The following is a 21,027-nucleotide window of genomic DNA, read 5'->3' on the forward strand; positions in this document are numbered from 1 at the left end:
TGCCTTATACATCAAAGAGGGAATTGAGTCTACCAGAGAGAACATGCTGAAAATGAAAAATAGGGTAGAGTCTCTATGGGTCATAATTCTGGGAACAAATGGAACGGAAAAGAAGATTGTCATCTACTACCAACCCCCAGGGCAGTCTAAAGAAACTGATGGAGAAATGACGGATGAGATTAAACGCAACTGCAAGGGAGGCAACGCAGTTATCATAGGTGACTTCAATTATCTGGGGATAGACTGGAACCTAGGCACCTCTGGCTGCAGTGGGGAGACCAAGTTCCTGGATGCTGTAGGAGATTACTTTCTGGAACAACTTGTCAAGGAAAATACGAACGTAAATGCAGTTCTGGACTTAATTCTAAATGGACTATGAGGACTGGCGCAAGATGTAGAAGTAGAAGGGATGCTGGGAAGGAGTGATCACAATATGATCCACTTCAACCTGGACACAGGGGCAAAACATCGACCCAGAACGACGGCCATGGCACTGAACTTCCGAAAAGGGAATTACGAAGGGATGAGACTCATGGTGGGGAAGAAGATTAAGAAGAGGATAAGCGCTATAAAAATGCTAGAGCAAGCATGGTCCCTTTTTAAGGACACAGTCACCAAGGCGCAAAATCTATCTATAACATAACATAACATTATACTTATAGATCACGTTACCAAAAAGTTCTATGCGGTTTACAAAAGATTATAAACATTAAACATAATCATATATTTGAATGAGTCAGTTAGTCAGGTATTTGGAGAAAAGATAGGTTTTTAACTGTTTTCTAAAATGTCTGTAAGAAATAGCTGTGAGCAAAAATGACAAAATTCTTTTTCATGAGAAGCTGCCTGAGATGCTAAAGAGTGATTTAGGAATTTCTTGCTTTTACAGAAGGGAAATTGAACAGATCATGAGTTTTTCTACCGCATTTGTGCATAGCTATGGGAAAACTATTAGCCAGATAAGTAGGGGCTGCACCATATAAAACCTTGTAACAAAAACAGCCAAACTTGAACAATACCCGAGCTTCCACAGGCAACCAATGCAATTCGCAATAAAATAACGTGACATGATCGTATTTCTTCAATCCGTAAATAAATCTAACTGCCGAGTTCTGTATCAATGATAATCTCAATAATTCCTTCATGGTAATTGATAAATAATCAATATTGCAATAGTCAAGGAGACTCAACAGTAATGACTGGACCAATAATTTAAAGGCTGAAAATTCAAAATAGGGTCTAATTGTCCGTAGTCTCCATAAAGTAAAATAACTTTTACGTACAACAGCATCTATCTGGGTTTTCATAGTAAAATGTTTATCTAATACGATTCCTAAAATTTTAATCATTGGATGGATTGTATAAGATGTTGAAAGTATATTGATGGAAAGTTCATGAAAAATTTTGGTAGGAAATGCTACAAAAAACTTTGTTTTATCAGAATTAAGCTTAAGTTTGAATTGCTGCATCCAAAGATTCATCCTTTCCATTACAGTCTCAGTTTGAGTAGTAATCTGAGATAGAGCCGAATTACAAGGTAAAACTATTGTGATGTCATCGGCATAACTGAACAGTCTTATATCCAGATTGCTTAGGCACGAACCTAGTGATGAAAGGTAGACATTAAATTATGTAGCTGATAATGGAGATCCTTGAGGCATGCCACATGGATTTTTCCAACTAGAGGAGAGTTGAGTCTGAAATCTGACTTGCTAGGATCTAGATTCCATAAATCCCTTAAACCATGTACACCTAAAGCGTCCAAGCAAGTACCACGTATCAACAAGGGATCCAAGAGGAAAAAGAACAAGGAACTGGCTTGGCTCACTATAATGGTGAAGGAAGCGATCAGAGACAAGAAGACTTCATTTAAGGATTGGAAAAGTTCAAAAAAAGATGAAAACTGGGAAAAGCACAAACAACATCAAAGCAGGTGCCATAATGCGGTAAGAGGGGCCAAAAGAGACTAAGAGGAAAAAATAACCAAGGAGGCAAAAAACTTCAAGCCGTTCTTTCAATATATTAAGGGGAAACGACCCGCGAAGGAAGCAGTGGGGCCGTTGGACCATGGAATAAAGGGAGTGCTAAAGGAGGACAAAGCCATCACCGACACACTGAACACATTTTTTGCAGGAAACGAAGACGGGAAAGTGACAGGGTTGACAGTCAGTCTAGAAGTATGCAGGCAGATTGATAGGCTTAAAAATGATAAATCATCGGGACTGGATGGCATCCATCCGAGGGTAATCAAGGAACTGAAAGGGGTTATAGCAGAACTGCTCAACTAATAGCCAATCTGTCGATCAAATCAGGAAGGATTCTGGAAGATTGGAAAGTGGTGAATATTACGCTGATCTTCATGAAAGGTTCGAGGGGAGATCTGGGAAACTACAGACCAGTGAGTCTGACCTTGGTACCGGGAAAGATGGTAGACGTGCTGATAAAGGACCGCATCATTGATCACCTTGATGGACACAATCTGATGAGGACCAGCCAGCAAGGCTTCAGCAAAGGAAGATCTTGCTTGACGAACTTGCTGCACTTCTTCGAGGGAGTAAACAGGCAGATAGACAAGGTTGACCGGGTCAACATTGTATATTTGGATTTTCAGAAGGCATTTTACAAGGTCCCGCATGAACGACTACTTCGAAAAATTGCGAGCCATGGAATCGAGGGTGAAATACTCAAGTGGATTAAAAACTGGTTGGCGGATAGGAAACAGAGAGTGAGGTTAAATGGACAATACTCAGACTGGAAAAGCATCATGAGTGGAGTGCTGCAGGATTCAGACCTGGAAATTGGTAGGACAAGTGAGGTGATTAAATTTGCAGGCGATACAAAGTTATTCAGAGTAGTGAAGACATAGAAGGATTGCGAAGACCTGCAACGTTACATAAACAGGCTTGAGAAATGAGGTTTAACGTAGATAAGTGTAAGGTGATGCATGTCGGTAACAAAAATCGTATACGGCGAGACCCCCCAGGAAAGAGACTTGGGAGTACTGGTTGATAAGTCAATGAAGCCATCCGCGCAGTGCACGGTTGCAGTAAAAAGGGGAACAGAATGCTAGGAATGATTAAGAAGGGGATCACAAACAGATCGTAGAAGGTTATCATGCCACTGTACCGGGCAATGGTACGCCCCCCCCCACCTGGAATACTGCGTCCAGCATTGGTCGCCGTACATGAAGAAGGACACAATACTACTCAAAAGGGTCCAGAGAAGAGTGACTAAAATGGTTAGGCTGGAGGAGTTGCCGTACAGTGAGAGATTAGAGAAACTGGGCCTCTTCTCCCTTGTAAAGAGAAGACTGAGAGGGGATATGATCGAAACATTCAAGATACTGAAGGGAATAGACTTAGTAGATAAAGACAGGTTGTTCACCCTCTGCAAGATAGAGAGAACGAGAGGGCACTCTCTAAAGTTAAAAGGGGATAGATTCCTTACAAACGTAAGGAAGTTCTTCTTTACCCAGAGAGTGGTAGAAAACTGGCACGCTCTTCTAGAGGCTGTTATAGGGGAAAACACCCTCCAGGGATTTAAGACAAAGTTAGACAAGTTCCTGCTGAACCAGAACGTACGCAGGTAAGGCTAGACTCAATTAGGGCAATGGTCTTTGACCTAAGTGCCACAGCGGGACTGCTGGGCACGATGAACCATTGGTCTGACCCAGCAGCGGCAATTCTTATGTTCTTATGACCCTAGCATCCGGTAACTGTGATTTAAATTATTCTTCCCAGTGTGCATCACTTTGCATTTGTCCCCATTAAATTTCATCTGCCACTTGGATGCCCAGTCTTCCAATTTCCTAAGGTCCGCCCTCATATAAATGCATGTATAAAAAGATAGCCCTCATAGAATCTTAAAAGACACATGTTCAGTCATAAAAACACTGGAGAGAAAGGTCTATAGAGGCACTTTTATTGATGATAGAACAGATTTATTTTTCAATTTAGAACTTTGTCTCCAGATGGACTCAACAATGAGATTGATTACTGTACAGTACATGTGCCTTTTGCAGGCATTTATGCTGTTGATCTTCACAGAAACACGTTTTTGAGTGCTGTTATCTAATGCTTCTAATCTCCAGAGAGACACTTTTGAGTGTTGATTTCTTTGACTCACTTTAAAAAGTCCCTACAGCGGTTACCAGGAACTTATGCTGTTAGGTCTTACAAAGACACACTTTTGAGTGCTGTTATCTAATGTTATTTTGTTTCGTTTGTTTTAGAGGTTTTACTAGTGTTTTAGACTCATTACTTTCCAGTTTTCACTTGTTGGTGATTCATTTTTCCATGGCTGGTTTGGCTCTGTAATTTTTTTTTAATAGCTGGCTTCATGTTTGCTCCCTATAATATGGATTCTTACCTTTGTCTGCATTGCAATCATTTGTATTAACTTGCCTTTTTTACCCATAGGTTTTTCTTACAGTCCCTTTGTCCTTTATAGGCAAGTAGCTTTTATACTAGTGATTATACATATGATTTGTTTTAACATATACTATCTGTTTTATTATGATAAATTTCTGCTTTGTTATTGTTTTCAAGTTTTAATAATTCCTAATGCAGCCCTTAATGTGGGCAAAACATGGCCTGTGTCAGGTTTTATATGATGAGTTTTATTTGATGTCTGCACAATAAAATTGAACTTGGTTTTTCTACATATCTTTTTGGCTGTGCTGCTTTTCGTTGATTACCATTTTTTTACTTTTTAGCCCAACGAGCCCGTGGTTTTAACCCATGGGTTAAAACCACAGACTCCCTGTGCGGAGAAGGGCAGGACAGATTCGGGGCGGCAGGCAGGAGAGATCATGGGACGAGCAGGGCGGTGATTCAGGAGAAAGTACTCAGACGGCAGAGTTGGGGCAGAGCAGGCAGGAGAGATCGGGAAAGAGTAGGCAGGAGAGATCGGGGAAGAGCATCGGGGCGGCAGGCAGGAGAGATTTGAGGCAGCAGAGAGCAGGGCGTGCAGAGAGCAGGGCTGAGAGCAGGGCTTCAATGGAGCTGGAGAGTTGGAAAAACGTTTGCGAGTGGTCTCCAGCAGTCGCTTCTTTGGTTGATCGGCCAGCCCAGTCGGTTTCAAAAATTTGTTTGGTGAATCACGTCCCTGTCTACTTTGCATGCGTTTCCCCTCATTTGCATGCACGGATTGGAAGCGGATCGCAGGAGAGGTTAATGAATCGGGCCGGAGGGAAATCTGGTTGCAAAGAGGTCGCAAACTGATCGGTTTGCTTTGTGAATCTAGCCCAAAGTTCTTGATGGTGAATAAGGAATTAGAAAAGAATGCAGATAGTCAGGCTGTAAGGCAGAGGTAGGGAACTCCGGTCCTCGAGAGCCATATTCCAGTCAGGTTTTCAGGATTTCCCCAATGAATATACATTGAAAGCAGTGCATGCAAATAGATTTCATATATATTCACTGGGGAAATCCTGAAAACCCGACTGGAATACGGCTCTCAAGGACCGGAGTTCCCTACCCCTGCTGTAAAGAATAGAAAACTCGATGTGCAAGGATTAAAGCCGTAAATCGAATTCTAGAGTAAACAGGTAACCAATGATATTGCAGATAAAGGGATGTAACCCTATCAAACTTTTTCTTTATCTGCTGTCATTTACTATGTTACTGTTATGTCACCTCACCTCCCACCACACCACATCTCAGTCTGGCTTATAAAGGGGCAGACAGCACCATTTCAGGCATCCCTGAAAGGGGATTCTGTACTCGGATGATGAAGCCCTTTTCTCTACTCGACCTTGACAGGAACACGCAGGACTAGTGAGGGCCCAGCAACGATCCATATACTAATTTCTGTTAGACTTCACTCCTTAAGCACCCATGAATGAGCTTCATCCAGCCCTTCTCTCGCAGATGGAGTGACCTAGCCCAGTTTACCTCCACTTTGCTCTCATCAGATATTATCATTATTACCCCCCAAAGGATGCAAATTCAAAAGATTCCTCAACAGGACACTCTCCTGTCAAGCAGGGATCTGGAACAACACCTTAAGTGACCTAATCCTGAACTCTCAAACATACCATTCTTTGAGAAAATCACTACAAACCCAACTATTCGACAAATTTACCTGATCTCCCAAATCTGCACTACACCCACCTCATCTTACACGTTCCTTCCTCCTTCCCTATGCCACCCCATCTCATAACTGTCAATCTATCCCTTCCCTAATCTAATTGATGTTACCTCACTGTCCTTACAACACCTTTTATTGTACACTGTCTTGAACTGTAAAGGTATGACGGGATATAAATAAAGCTATTACACTTCTCCCTCCGGATTCACGGTTTCAGCAATCGCAGTTTTGATTATTTGCGGTTTTTAACTTGCTGGCTCCTCCCCCCCCCCCCCCCCAATTACATCAGCTTGCATAGAGAAATCGTTGATTCCAAGCATTTACAGAGAAAATTGCCGATTCCTGGCGCTTTCTTCACTGTGTTTTGCCTCTCCTTCAGGAATAGGCCAGGTCTCCCACCATGTTATTCATGGTTTTACCATATTCAACGATGGTTTTTAAAAGAAAACCGCGAATAATGTATGAAAAAGTTATTTGCAGTTTTTCTGTATTTGTGGTTCTGTTAATCCCCTATCATAGCGAATACGGAGGGAGATGTGTATTATTATTATTACTATCAGATAGGGAATAGGGACATATTTTCAAAAGCCCTGTCTACTGCAGCCTGAAGGATGATTAGAGGAGTGATTTCTATAGAGAAACAGAGACCAATAATAATAAAAAAAATAAGAGTAATCAAATGTGTCTCCTCAAAACAGGACTAATGTAAAACCTAAACCTGGTGTATTCACTGGACTGCTTCATTCCTCACATGCTCCTTCCCCTCTAAAACGTTTTCACTACAAGAGATGATGGATGGGGAGGTGAATTCTCTCCCTCCTTTCCGCAACCCATTTTGAGCTCAGATGTATAATAAAACCAGTGACCATAGTTCAAATAAATGTACTGTATATTATAAGATAGGATCCTCTTTTTCTCCCCTTGTAATTCTTTTTGGATTTGGTTTTTTGCACATCGAAAAGTGCAATCTTTATGTTAATGGTGAACAGAAGACCGCAGGAATAACCTTGAAAGGACGGGACTTGGGTTTCAATCTTCCATCACACAGCACAGGGAGGGAATGGTGATGATGTGGCTTTATCAATACATGACTTTAACAGTGTACATCCAAATTTATTTGCAGTGAGGGATTCAACGTACACTGCTGCTTTCTGTGCTGACCCAGGTCTGTGGTGGGGCAGTATGTGTGTTTGAGGGAAGCTTGTGCTAATGCTGTATGTGCTGTTCCTCTTCTGTGGTGGGATACAGTGTGTGAGTGTGTGTGACAGTGTGTGTGTGTATGTATGTGTGTGTGAGAAAGAGAGAGAATGTGTGTGATGGAAGCTTGCACAGCTGTTCTGTGGTATGACGATGTGAGGGGCTGAGGGAAGTAGTGCGCGTATGGGGGGGGGGAGGGAGGGAAGAAGGGAACACTACATTGCTGCTGCCTGTGCTGTAGTTACTGTATTTACCCAAAAATAAGACTTAACCAGAAAATAAACCCTAGCATGATTTTTCAAGATGCTCATAATATAAGCCCTATCCTAAAAATAAGCCCCAGTTAAGAGCGACCCCCTAAAGTCCCCCCCCCCCCCACTCCATGAATGTCTTGCCGCAATGGTGAACCCTCCCGGCACAGTCTAAGGCAGGAGGGATGCTCACTTCCTCCTGCCGCTGGCCCCATCATCCCCTGAACACCACCAAACATCCCTGACACTCCCTGACACCCCAACATCCCTGACTCCAACCCAAATTCCTTCCATACTTTTATCTGATGGCTGGAAAGAGGGATATCCACTCCCTCTTGCTGGCAGGCCCGTCACTGCAAAATGACGGGCCTCCCCCTTCCTAGTTCTTTCTGCGATGAACCGGGGAAAGGCCTAAGACCCTGACCCATAGGAGGGGCCTTAGGTACCTGGGCCAACTGGAGGCTTAGGCCTCCTTCCTAGTATATGACCAATCGGAGTCTAGACACAATGCACTTGATTTAATGGTAGATTTAAAGGGAATAATGCCAGTATTTTGATGCCCCCCCCCTCAAAAAAAAGACATCCCTTGAACATAAGCCCTAATGCGTCTTTTGGAGCAAAAATTAATATAAGACCCGATCTTATTTTCAGAGAAAAATGAGTACTAGTGCTGTCCGATTCTCGATTCGAATCAGTTCATCGATTCAGTTTTGCTGAATCAATTCATTTCTTTTTTTTTTAATCTGGACTTACCAATTTAGGCCGTGCAGCACCATCTCCCTCCCACACCGTTCTCCCACCTTTGTCGCTGCTGCTGCTGCTTTCTCAAAGCAGAGGGCTGTGTGTTAGATTAGGTCTGGGTATTTGTGTGCAGGGCAGGATTAATGCATCAAGGGCCCCTAGGCACACAAGTACACTGGGCCCCCTTCCCCTCCCCACTCCACCATACGCCCAGGCAGAAACAGGAAGCTGTGTCAGAGGGAAGCTTTGAACAAGCAGCACCGCTTGCAAAATTACAGTTCCCGTTGCCTTTCTTACCCGCATTGCTTGCTTGTCTTACTTTCCGTCGATTGGGGGGGGGAACCACGTTGCCGATCGGGGGGGGGGGGATGACCCACATTTCTGATCGATGCTGGAGGGGCCCATCGCCATTTAGAAAAAACAATGTTGATGTCCTTCATCGGGCCCCCGTGACCATATCAGGCCCTAGGCATGTGCCTACTGGGCCTATAGGTTAATCCTGCCTTGTTTGTGTGTTTATCTACCTGGAATGATATACAGTACTCCCCTGAAATTCACGGGGGTTCTGTTTCAGGAACCAACGAAAATTTTTTAAAACCGCGAATATGGTTAAAGGCAGGAGAGGCAGGAGAGGGCAGCTGGGGCGCTGGCAGGTGTAAAATCATTTGCGGTATGCTCCGACCGCCTCTTCCTGTTACTAAAGTCAGGCTACACCAATCAGGAACTGCTATGACATACAACTCCTGATTGGTGTAGCCTAAATTTAGTACAGGAAGAGGTGGTCGGAGAATACTGTGAATTAGTGAGTCTGCAATTTGCGAACCACGAATTTGCAAGGGAACACTGTAGAATCAATTGGGTCAATATTGAAAAGTGATTTAACTAGCCAAAAATGGCTCCTGCTTGAGGATAACAACAAATTTTCTGTGGCACTTCACTAATTAGCGCCAAACTGAAAACCAGCTGCTTTGGGGGCGTTCCACAAACAGTGTCGCAATTGGCCAGTTAAGTGTCGCTATTCAGCACATAACCGGCCAGGATAACTGCATAAATAAAACCACATAAAAGTCAGTCCTATCTTTATCACTGTAGAATCAATTGGGTCAATATTGAAAAGTGATTTAACTAGCCAAAAATGGCTCCTGCTTGAGGATAACAAACAGTGTCGCAATTGGCCAGTTAAGTGTCGCTATTCAGCACATAACCGGCCAGGATAACTGCATAAATAAAACCACATAAAAGTCAGTCCTATCTTTATCAGTTAAGTGCTGAATATGGTACTTGTCTTGACCAGCTATGTATTGAGGCCTGGATTCTCTAACCAGCACTGTTATTGCATCTTTATAGGTGCTTTATAGTACCCAATGACACTTCTGGCGTTAACCATGCCTACAGTGGCATTAGCCGCTGTAAAGCACCTACAGAGGCGCGATTCCGGCACCAAATAAGTTTAAAACGTCATCTCAACAGTGTTTTTGGGCACCTACTGGCTCCTATAAACCCGGTGCTGTTTAGAGCATCCAGCCCAACAAGCATAATAAAAACTGGCCAGAATAAGGAGAATATAGGTGTTTTATTTATTAATCATTTGATACCCCGCCAATGTAAAAGATCATAGCGGCTTACACTTTATACATAAACGAAGAGAAAAGGAACGCCCCCCCCCCAAAAAAAAAGTTAAGTCCACAACCAAAGCCAAAGCATGGTCATGCTTTGTGGCTGGAAATAGAGATATATCCTTTCAACATGGACAGGAGCACTGAGCAGTCTGAACTATTCTAAAAGCCAACAGAGCAGGCTGCCATGATTATCCACTGCCACAGGGATCTCCATCAAATCCAGATGTAACCTATAGAGAAGTAGTGAGTAGGAGAGAGGTACTACCACACAGCTGTGTAGCGAGGGAAGGCAGAGCCCAAGGCAGTGGCGCCCGGCATCGCTGAGCTGTGTGCACCCCACATTCCTTCCCACCATAGCCATGCCCCCTGTATTCCTTCTGTGCCACATGCCCCCCTCCCCAGCATTCCTCTTCAAATGTTCGCCGGCAGCAAGTAACATCTCCAACCTGCAGCTCCCGCTGACCTCAGCTCTCCCTCTGATGTCATTTCCTGGTCCCCCAACCAGGAAGTAAAATCAGAGGGAGAGCCAAGGCTGGTGCAACCAGCAGATTGGAGATGCTGCTTGCTGCCAGTGAAGATTTAAAGAGGTAGGTGGCTGAGTGGAGAGAAGGAGAGGTGCCGGCGCCCCTGCCAAGACAGCACCCAGGGCTGTCAGAACCCCCTGCCCCCCCTTGCAATGACACTGCTAATACAACCTCATCCATCACCACCACTATACTCAATAAGTCCAAAAGAAATTATAAAACAGAGGAGTTTTTTTTATTTATTTTTTTTAATGTATTACTTGCAAACATCCAATAATTCTGTGCGAGTTACAATATAAAACACATAATTAAAAAAAAACAACAAACATAATATATAAAAAATTTATAATTAACTCAGATCAAAAACACCCCCTCCCCCCTTTTACAAAACCGTAGTGTGGTTTTTAGCAATGGCTGCAGCAGTAACAGCTGCGACGCTCAAAGGAATTCTATGAGCGCTGGAGCTGTTACCACTGTGGCCAGTGATAAAAAACGCACTGTGGTTTTGTAAAAAAGGGGTGGGGGGGGGGGATTTACCTTGATTTCATATCTCAAGAAAAACATCTCTGAAATAACATGGTTTTAATCATCTTCCTAAATTGAAGCAGGCTGAACACACTTTTTATTTATTAAGCTATGCTAAAAAGTAGTCAGTGCTATCAGTACATAACAACATAAGAATTGCCACTGCTGGGTCAGACCGGTGGTCCATCCTGCCCAGTAGTCCACTCACGCGGCGGCCCTCAGGTCAAAGACCAGTACTCTAAATGAGTCCAGCTTCACCAGTGTACGTTCCAGTTTAGCAGGAACTTGTCCAACTTTGTCTTGAATCCCTGGAGGGTGTTTTCCCCTTTAACAGACTCCGGAAGAGCGTTCCAGTTGTCTACCACTCTCTGGGTGAAGAAGAACTTCCTTACGTTTGTACGGAATCTATCCCCTTTCAGCTTTAGAGAGTGTCCTCTCGTTCTCCCTACCTTGGAGAGGGTGAACAATCTGTCTTAAGTCTATTCCCTTCAGTATCTTGAATGTTTCAATCATGTCCCCTCTCAGTCTCCTCTTTTCTAGGGAGAAAAGGCCCAGTTTCTTTAATCTCTCACTGTATGGCAACTGCTCCAGCCCCTTAACCATTTTAGTCACTCTTTTCTGGACCCTTTTGAATAGTACCGTGTCCTCCTTCAAGTACGGTGACCAGTGCTGGATGCAGTACTCGAGGTGAGGGCGCACCATGGCTCAGTACAGTGGCATGATAACCTTCTCCGATCTGTTTGTGATCCCCTTCTTTAACATTCCTAGCATTCTGTTCGCCCTTTTCACCACCACCGCAGATGGCTTAATCGAGTTGTCAATCAGAAGTCCCAAGTCTCTTTCCTCGGAGGTCTCTCCAAGTACCGCTCCAGCCATCCTGTATTCGTGCATGAGATTTTTGTTACCGACATGCATCACTTTACACTTATCCACATTGAACCTCATTTGTCATGTCATTGCCCATTTCTCGAGCTTGGTTATGTCATGTTGCAGATCTTCGCAATCCCCTCGCGTCCTCACTACTCTAAATAACTTCGTATCGTCTGCAAACTTAATCACCTCATTCGTCGTACCAATGTCCAGGTCGTTTATAAAGATGTTGAAGAGCACGGGTCCAAGCACCGAGCCCTGCGGCACCCCACTGGTGATGCTCTTCCAGTCAAAATATTGTCCATTTACCCCAACTCTCTGTTTCCTATGCTCCAGCCAGTTTTTAATCTACTTGAGTATTTCACCCTCGATTCCATGGCTTGCAATTATCCGAAGTAGTCGTTCATGTGGAACCTTGTCAAATGCTTTCCGAAAATCTAGATATACAATGTCGAACGGGTCGCCCATGTCTATCTGCCTGTTTACTTCCTCAAAGAAGTGCAGCAAATTTGTCAAACACAATCTGCCTTTGCTGAAACCGTGCTGACTGGTCCTCATCAGCCCGTGTTCGTCAAGATGATCAATGGTGCGGTCCTTTATCAGCCCCTCTACCATCTTTCCCGGTACTGGGGTCAGACTGACCGGGTTTTCCTGTGCACTGAGGTCACTGTGATCTTGTGGTCTCTGTAAAATGGCCATTAAAGTGTGAGCCCTGACATCTATTTTGTTGGTGGTAAAGGCTGCTGTACTAACCACACGCTAATCAATTACCCCCTTTTACGAAGCCACATTAGGCTTTTTTATTGCCAGACACGGCCATATTAGCTTCGATGCTCATAGAATTCCTATGAGTGTCAGAGGTAATATCACCGTGACCGGCGATTAAAAAGCCTAAAGGGGCTTCTTATAAAAAAAAAAAAGTGGGGGGGAGGTTAGTGCACAGTGAAGTAGCTGCGTTACTCATTTAGCACTGGGCATATCTATTCTGTGCTCCCAGAACCGCCCCAGGGCTAGAAAATATTTTTTTATTTTTTAGCATGAGGGAAGCGTGCGCTGAACACAGAACTACCACAGGACACCTGAGCTTGTCCCATGGAAGTGCCTTTTACCCTGCGGTAAGCACACATTAGTGCTTTCTGCAGCTTAGTAAAGGGGTCCCAGAGTGACAAGAAATTATTGTGATTTTTTTTTTTTTTTTTTTTGCAATAATAATTGTTTATGGCATGTAAATGGAATACACTGCCAACTAAAAAAAAAAAAATCCCTTTACAGATTATAAAGACAAAATCACAGCGGCTCCTGAACCAGCTTCAGTAATTTATAATACAATGTTCTATAAATGATGGAGTGGGGTTTTTTGCTCTTCAGAAAATATGAAACTAAAAATCAATAAGGCACTGGAAAGGGGGAAGTGTATTTAATTTTGTATTAGTAGATAAAAGAAGCCTTCAGGTCTGTAATTGTTTTTATTTATTGAAACAACAGAGAATAAACCCCGATCCCTCGATGTCAGCTTGAGTGTTCAATGAAAGTTGAATATAAAAGGGAAACTTTCAAGACTAAGGTGATCATTTAGCTCTTGGTCAATCTTTCTAAGGAACAAAGGTGGAGATGAAATTCATTACTTCTTTTGGAAGCTCCTTCAGAAGGGAACAGCACAGGCTAGGAGGCGGTAGAAGGGATTTGAGATGGCTTGGGGAGAGAAAAAAGTATGGGGGTAACGCAGGGATCTCCCCTTTTCACCTTAAGGGCTGCAAAGTGGTAACAAGAATGCTCCATGGGCTGCAACCCCCTCCCCCCATGGTTGGCATCCTCCCACTCTCACCTCCGTCCACCTGCCCGCCTCAGCCCTCCAAATCTTCCTCAAGTGCTGCTGTGCTGCCCACTGAAGGCATGCTGCCTCTCCCACTGCCCAAAGTCTTTCTCTGTAGCGTCCTGCCCAGAAACATGAAGTTCTGTCAGAGGAGGTGGAATTCTACAGAGAGAGAGGCTTCGGGCAGTGGGAAAGGTGGCATGCCTTTGGCAACAGCACAGCAGCACCTGAGGAAGGTTTGGAGGGCTGAGGCGGGCAGGTGGGGATGTGAGAGTTGGAGGATGCCGGCTGCAGGGGGAGGGGGAGGGGGTTGATGGTCACGATGAAGGACTGCCGGGGCTGTATATTGGAAACCTAATAGTAGTTTTGTAAACTTGATCCTTTTATTGCTTTTGTTTTTAGATTATGTAGCCTGTTCTCTCCTCAGTGAGAGTGTGGATTAGAGCTATTTATTTAGTACATTTGTTCACATGTGCCAGCAAAAGAGTCTGAAGAGAGGTATAATAAAATACAGAAAAATAATAAAATATAACCCAATACAGCAAAATGCTAGACCAGTGGTATTCACTCCCAGTTCTTGAAGACCACCAGCAGGTTCAATTTCCAATATATTCCTAATGCATGCACATGAAAAATGTTTGCCTACAATGAAGAGTGGGCTATGCAAATCTCTCCCGTGCATAGTCATTAATGATATCCTGAAAACCTGGCCTGCTAGCAGCCTTTGAGGACTGGAAGGAATAACAAGGTGCTAAGCGACCTGCCTCCAACAATTCACAGAATTCTAATCTGATCTAATCTAATCTAATCTAAATTTCTGTATCAAACCTATCCAATACAGGTTCAAGGCGATTTACAAGTTAAGAGGCCCATATAGTAGTATGGGGAATTGCAGTTATATCACATCAATAAGTAAAAGTTACATAGTTGCAGGTGGATATCGAGTGTAGGTTCAAGTCAGAATTGCCATTAAGGGGTCAACAGAGGAGAAGAGAAATAATAGTTACATTAACATAGAAGTATAGTATCCAGACAGTCCCCAAGTTACAGACGCCTCATACTTAAGGACGCAGTTGTAGCTTCATTTGATTTCACTGATCAGTATTTCCAGTGGCATAGACTCCTACACTTCTCCTACAGCAGATTCATCCATGTGTGCCATCTCCACCCTCTTGCTTCTCCCTTATTCCGATCCATAAACAACATTTCTTCCATTTCTTTTCCCTTCCTCACCCCTCCCGTCCCTGTGCACATGTCCTCCCTCTCTTTCCCCTTCTCCTCCATTCCTAAGCACCATCTCCTCCCTCTCTTTCCCTCTCCTATGGTCTGATATCTGTCTTCCCCGCTTCCCACTCCTAGGGTCTGGGATCTTCATCCTCTCTTTCTTACAGTCTGGCATCTCTCCCCTCTCCTTCCTTTCCCTCCCCCCCCCTTTGCGGTCTGGCATCTCTCTGTCTTTCCCTTCCCCTCCCCATGCCTTAGTCTGGAATTCCCCCCTCCTTGTTCCTTTCCCTGGTCTGACATCTCTCGCTTCCCCCCCCCTTCCCCATCCCCACGGTCCAGCATCTCTCTTACACTCCCCATGCTATTCCTCCCCACCCCACCCCCACCAATGCTTGATCACCGCTCTCATTCCCAGTGGTGCTGCTCTAATTCTTTGGGCTGCCGGCAGCATGAATGAAAGCTTCTGTGACCTGGAAGCTTTCTCTCTGCTACTGCTTCCCGCCTATGCAGGGACAGGAAGCAGTAGCAGAGGAAAAGCTTCCGGGTCACCAAAGGCAGCATGTTTACTTCACTCACGTTACTGGCAGCGCAAAGAGTTAGAGTAACACTGCTAGGAATGAGAACGGTGATCAAGCACCAGATCTGGCCGGGGAGGGTTCAGGGACTCCAGATAGATGCACAAGCCACCAAGAAGGTTTCCGTGGGCCTTGCAATGAAGACCGCTGCTGTAGAGTTACTAGATGTCCGGTTTTCCCTGGTTAAAAGTAGTAAAATAAAAAAGCTGCCCGGACTCTCAACAGAGTCTAAACTAAAACTTAACCTTATATACCGGATCTTCAACCAAAGGAAGTTCGACGTGATTAAAACCTTCAAAAAAGAAACAAAAACCCTACTATTCAAAAAATACATAAAACCAAACACAGCTAGATCTATCTCAAACATCACCTGCAATCTCTCCAATCCTTAGCAACATAGAAAATGTCTAAACTACTCCTTATGTACTTCTAAATGTCCTGACAATTCATATGTAATCCACCTTGAACCGAAGGTAATGGTGGAATAGAAATCACTAATGTAATGTAATGTAAGATCTGCATTAGTTGTTGCCAAAAAGTATCTGTATTAATCTTACTTCTTATCTCAATTTTCTCTCTCAATAAATCATCCTGAATTTTGGACATAAAAATAGGGGTTCTAAAACAACCCAGAAAATGATCAGTCTATGGTTGCTTATACCAGTCAATTTCCGAAATTGAAGATCTTAAATGATTAGAATCAGCCTAGCAAATAATATCTAAAGTGTGACCAAGACCACGGGTAACAACTGGGGAGTTTTAAAAAAATTTAAAACTAGCTACATCTCTGTTGTTCTCATCCTCAAAATGGAGATTGAGATCACCTATTAATAGTAATCTAGAGAATTTTAACGATGCATTTAAGATAACCTCTGAAAGATGGTCAACAGACTTGTTAAAAGAAACAGGAAGTCGATAAAATAATACTATGCCCAAAGGATGAGCACGTAATTCATCATTTACAGATAAAATCATATATTCTAAATTTGAATCTTTAATTTTCTCAAATAGACGAATATCAAGAAAAGCTCGATAAATTACAGCTAGGCCACCTCCCCGTTTACCCACCCTAGAAGAAAAATTTCCTTTAAAACCAGTTGGACACAGTTCCAGCTGAGTGAACAAATCTTCAATAGGTAACCACGTTTTAGTAACAAACAACAGGCCAGCATCATTGTCAGTAATTAAATCATGAATAATCTGTTGTTTGTTACAGACTGATCGAGCATTACAGTAATAGGAGGGAACTGGAGTAAGGGAGGTAGTTAAAGACTTAAAGAGAAAATTATCTGAGGCTAGCGGTTTTAGAACATTTAAATTCCTGTATTTCGCAGTTTTCCTGCGATAGAATCTCTTGTTACTGGTATATTATGTCTTTCATGAGTAAAATTATCTAAATCCAAAGATAAAGATGGTAAAGATGAAACACATACAGGGTTACAGTATGTAACAAGCAAAAAGCAGCATAATCAGCAATAAAAATCCATAATTGAATAATAGAAGCAATAGAAAATTAAAATGAAATAAACTAACCCCCTCTTCTATGAAACCGCGCTAGCGGTTTTTAGCGTGGGGAGCCACGCTGAATGGCCCGTGCTGCTCCTGACGCTCAGAGGAACTCAATGACCGTCAGGAGCAGTGCGGGCCATTCAGCGCAGCTCCCCGTGCTAAAAAAACGGTAGCGCGGTTTCGTAGAAGAAGGGGTAAGTTAGTTAAAAATTGACCATTCAGATAGCAGTAATAAAGATAACTTCAGTACTTTTAAATGCCATGCATCTGCTGCGCTTCACTAGGCATCAGCCCATTAAAGAGCCTAGCGTTTATCAGGTGACAAAAGTTGGAACAAGCTGACATATCCAAGAAAACCAGAATAAAGTGCTCAGTCGGTAGGCTGAGGCTGTTAAAGCTCTCACCAAAACCCTTTAACAAACAAGAGTAACAATAACAGAAGATAGAGCTAACTGTCATACCTAAGTGAAATGAGAAAAAAAAAAAATTCTACAAGCAGACAGAAGATCTTGTAATACTCTCACAAAAAGTATAAATCTTATAAGAATTACCACCAAAACCAGCGCGCTAACAGTTCCTCAAAGAAATTACACACTGGGTTTCTTAAGTGCTCAGCATCAAGAGTTTAAAGTCCAAAGGGGGCGGAGCAAGCTCGCATGGCCAGGATGGCCCGCTGGAGAGCAAAGTAGATGGTAGAAGAGCTCCCGCGCTAGGTTTTTAAAGTGTTCAGCGTCTGGGGGCATATGTCAAAATAACACACCTCTTTTTTAATTAAATAATTAAAAATATATATTTATGTGTAACCAAGTCAGCATGCTGAGGTTGCTTAATACTGTACATTCTAGACTTACAGTAACTTTGAAGCTGGAACATTCAGCATTCTCCTTGATAAGTTCCTTCTCTGAGATGATGTTGCATTCCTGATGCAGGCAAATGTGCTGAAATACGGCCCGTGTTGGGTCCCCTTGGATATAATGTACATGTTTGCATTTTAATGCATGTAATTTATCTGTAACAACACTGGTACCCCAATACCTTCTGTCTGGTCATCTCTGCACTCTCTTTTTATTTCTTCCCTGGGCAAAACATGGCATGTCAGAAGCAGCTTGCTACATCTGCATTGGCTTATTTATAAGTGGATAATCAAATGGGATTTGGAATACTCATAAAGTATAAAACATTTTAAAATTATGTAATGGAGTGTTTTATTTTGGTGCATAATGATTAGAGATTCTAAGAGCCTTGAATGGGTCTCATTTACTATGCAGATATAAATGCACCTGTTTTCTCATTTTTGTTATCTAAGTCACTTATTGGTGAATTCATAAAAGCAGTTAATAAATTCTAATAAATAAAATATTTCCATCCTTGGGACTCATAATTTTTCTTTCTGTGTAATTTACTAATTCCTGAGTCCACAGGCTTTTGAAATATATTGTTCCTTTTTCCCCTAAAATGAATGCATACACATATTGTATGCAAATGAAGGAATGTTAGATGCAAATTAGACTTTTGTGGATGTTTAGAGAAACAGTATACTGTTTTTTAATTTGATTTTCCAAACAGTAGGACCTGTTAAAGGACATAAGGTGAGTTTAAGGTGTCATAGATACTATGGAAGGCATATGGAAATGAAAAATGGGAGGAAGGAAGTGGGTTGATGTATTTGTGCACTGTTTCAATGTAAGTGATATATACAAAAATATTAATAATAGTAATAATATTTAGTTCACACAGGGCTCCTTTTATGAAGGCGCTTTAGGGCCTTAACGCGCAGAATGGCATGCGCTAAAATGCCGCACGCGCTAGCTGCTACCGCCTCCTCTTGAGCAGGCGGTAGTTTTTAGACTAGCCCACACTATAGCGTGCGTTAAACCGGTGCATGCGATAAAAACACCAGCACACCTTCGTAAAAGGAGCTCTTAGTAATAAAGCCTAAAATTTTACACCTATCCCCTATTTGGATCTTCTAGCCTGCCAACTATCCAATGATAAACTCAAAGACACCTTGACTTGCATTCTTTGCTATATAACCCCAGGAAAATGGATTGCCACAAAACATATACTCGAAGACTTCATCTTCCAGAACTCTCTAACGTCAACTCACAACTTGCTCCTAGGAGGCATAAACCTCCACCTAGAAGACCATACCGCCAAACAAGTCGAAAGTGTACTCTCTTACCTCAAAGCACTAACCTACCAAATTCTTAACCCACAACCCACACATGAAAAAGGCCACCAACTAGATATTGCTGCTTACATGACCCAACATCCTCACACACCTGAAATCCACATATCAAACAGGGCCTGGCACCCCTCCCTCTGGTCAGATCATTATAAATACACCTTCAACATCAACTGGGCTCAATGCAATTACAAACATCAACCACTCAAATCCCCCTTCAAAACCCGTCAAAAAATCGAACCACCTACATTCTGGGACAAAACAGACCCCGCAATCGAATCCATAGACCCCAAAGAATTCATACCCCAATGGCGAACATTAAGCAAAACAATCCTGAATGAGCTAGCATCAGTAAACCTGAAGACAATCTGACAAATAAATGGTTTGACACCAAACTTCTCCAACTCAAAAGGCACTGCAGACAACTGGAAAGAGACTGGAAAAAAATAACCAAGATCAAACCAAAATAGCATGGAGAAACCTAATTAAACAATTTAAGATCAAACTCAAGGAAAAACGAAAAGCTTACTACTCTAAAATGGTAGGCTCGGAGACCCTAGACACACAAAAAAAACTATTCAAACTAGTAAAAAACCTCACTGACACCAAACCTTTCCTAGCCTCACAAGGAAACCACCTGCCAACAGCCACCCAACTTGCAGTCAACTTCAAAAACACGATTACTATGATCAGGACTACCTTCAATACCACACACACTCACCTCGATGAGATAATAACAAACCCTTCAATAAGAGAAGCCATTGCAGCAAGACAGGACTTGGACCAACTTCCCAGTAGTACATTGGACTGATATGAACCGACTCTACAAAAAAATACAGCCAAGCTTCATGTGACCTGAACATATCTCCCACTTATTTGATAACAAACGCCTCCCTCATATTTAGAGCTAGCCTCATGCAATGGATACAAATCACACTCACAGAAGGTCAATTCCCACAGGACCTAGGAGAAATCATAATCACCCCAATTTTGAAAAATCATAAAGGCCCAATAGATAACTCCGCCAACTACAGACCCATCGCTTCAATACCAATATATGTCAAACTAATAGAAGGACTAGTTGCACAATACCTCACTAACTACCTGGAAGACCACAACCTACTTCACCCCTCTCAATCAGGGTTTAGATCCAATCATAGCACGGAGACTCTACTAGTAACCTTATTAGATACAGCCCGACAGCACCTTAGCAAAGGAAGAAGGATGTTGATAATTCAACTTGATCTCTCCACTGCATTTGACCTGGTTGACCACACCATTCTACTACAGATACTTGAAGCCATAGGGATCTCAGGCAGGGTATACAACTGGTTCCAAGGATTCCTTAAATCAAGAACATACAAAGTAAAGACAAATGATCTTAAATCAGAACCCTGGTCCAACCCCTGTGGAGTTCCACAAGGTTCACCACTCTCGCCTACGCTCTTCAACCTCTTTATATCCTCCCTAGGGACCACCCTAGATAATCTAAATGTAACATCGTTCAGCTATGCAGACGACATCACCATATTTCTACCCTTCGATTCTACAGACCCCACTTCAACAGAAAAACTGAAAAAAAACACTAGAAGCAGTGGAAAAATGGATGGTAGACCACAAATTGAAGCTGAACTCAGACAAAACAAAATTTCTACTACTCGAAAAGGACAAAAACCCTTCCATCACAGAACTAGAAATAAATGCCACCAAATACCCAATACAGTCCACTCTTAAACTCCTAGGAGTAGCGCTAGACAGATGCTGCACAATGCAGGTCCAAATCAACAAGACTACCCAGAAAGCATGTTTAATCATGCGCAATTTACAAAAAATTAGAAAATTCTTCGACAAAGAACAATATAAGCTCATAGTCCAATCCCTAGTCCTAGGTCTAGTGGACTTTTGCA

This window comes from Geotrypetes seraphini, chromosome 3, assembly GCF_902459505.1.
Source record: "Geotrypetes seraphini chromosome 3, aGeoSer1.1, whole genome shotgun sequence".
NCBI lineage: Eukaryota > Metazoa > Chordata > Amphibia > Gymnophiona > Dermophiidae > Geotrypetes > Geotrypetes seraphini.